Source organism: Dendroctonus ponderosae, unplaced genomic scaffold, assembly GCF_020466585.1.
Source record: "Dendroctonus ponderosae isolate FM_Combo_2020 unplaced genomic scaffold, Dpon_F_20191213v2 Dpon_F_20191213_1, whole genome shotgun sequence".
In the NCBI taxonomy this organism is placed as follows: Eukaryota; Metazoa; Arthropoda; class Insecta; order Coleoptera; family Curculionidae; genus Dendroctonus; species Dendroctonus ponderosae.
Window position 1 is genome coordinate 2,309,405 of NW_026017110.1, and position 1,598 is coordinate 2,311,002.

Here is a 1,598-nt window from a genome sequence, read left to right on the forward strand (position 1 = left end):
TGTGTTTTTTTACTTAATAAATGTTATTTTATTTTGATTTAGGTATATATTATTTCATTCCCTGTCACGGATCCCCTTAAATCTGGATCAAAATTGTGTTCTGAGTGTTACAATTTCGATGTCCTTACACATTGTAGTCTCGGTTCATTATTAATGGAAATAGGAATTTGTTTGCACCCTGTTGAGTAAACAGCACATTTTCTATTAGCATTAATAACCGAGAGAACATGTATAGACACCTAAATTTGGGTAAAAATTTAAAATTCCCGCTTCTAACTAGCCGATAATCTAGATACCTGTTTTTACCGTCAAAGCTTCCCCGTACTGACGGTCAGCCGGTTGTAGCGGAACGCGGTTCCAAGTTTTAACATTATACCGCCACCCATAGAGTAAGTAAAATAATATTTTACTTTCTCTATGCCGCCACCTCTCTTATTTTACTTACTCTATGGTGAGTAGTCTGACTAGCGCATATATCGCAATCGGCTCCTTGCTTAACCTCCCAATAGTATGCATAGATAAAGACGAGTAGATAGACTATAGTATGTAGTCTGTGCTCCCAAGTTCTGTTCGTATCTATCGGGGTGATAAATTAGGTACATTTCCCAATTACTAGAAATTAGAGTAGGTATTGGTGTTTGTATCACGTACACCTTTACTTTGTTCACCATTAAAAGCCTGCTGTTTGATCTTACAGGTTTAATCAAGCATGACATAGCTTACCAACGACTGCAAACTATGTTTCTAGACGTTACGAGTTTAATATATTTAATTATCTCTATTTGAGTTTTGTTTTCATTTCCAAACCATATAGTTTTGACAATGATCAATAATTTACTATAAAAAAGCGAACAATTATGTTTAGTCATAACTCGAATACACCAACATTATCAAACTCACAAAGTGCAAATATGTTTATATGCACTTTGTATACTTTTATAGAATCAATTATTTATATTCTACAAGCATTTAAACAAATAGTCATATATTTACAAGCAAATGAAAATAATTATTTACCCTCCTGCAAATGAATATAAAATTACGTGTCTGTGTTCTGGTGACTCGCAACAATAGAGTAAGTAAAATAATTATTTTACTTTCTCTATGCTCGCCACATCAACTTTTGCGCGGTGTTACAATTAAAAGGCGGATTTGTACTGAGTTTATACCGACTAACGATATTTTTTCTAATTTCATAGACAGCAAAAGACTGAACTTCTACTACATGATCCCCCCCTGATGGTAGGGTAATTTAATAAATTTTACAACTGGGTATGGGAGTCGTGACTGATCAAAAAATATCTTACGTAATTTATGGACGGCCCTTAATATGAATAGGGAGCTGTGGTAAAATATCATTATTTCAATTTCTTCAAACTTACTTAAGGAAATCAAACTTACTCATGGACAAGGATTTGTAAATAGAAACGAATCATTACAGTATATGGCTTTTATTTGTCTGTTTGTTTTCAATTTTATAATGTTTTTATACATTTTTTTTATTGTTGTTTGCCTAGAGGCAGGAGGATAAAAATCTTCTCGAAGACACCCAGCATCCCGAGACACTGGATAGTGTTGGATTCTTACCAACTAAAAAA

At 33.4% G+C, this 1,598-nt stretch overlaps 1 long non-coding RNA gene across 1 annotated transcript; it reads left to right on the forward strand.

Annotated features, from left to right (window-relative positions):
• Nucleotides 1-318: 318 nt before the first annotated feature.
• On the forward strand, nucleotides 319-781 carry LOC125503093. The gene is made up of 2 exons (XR_007280685.1): nucleotides 319-628; nucleotides 698-781. It is a non-coding gene; the product is annotated as an uncharacterized LOC125503093 (long non-coding RNA).
• The last annotated feature ends 817 nt before the right edge of the window (nucleotides 782-1,598 follow it).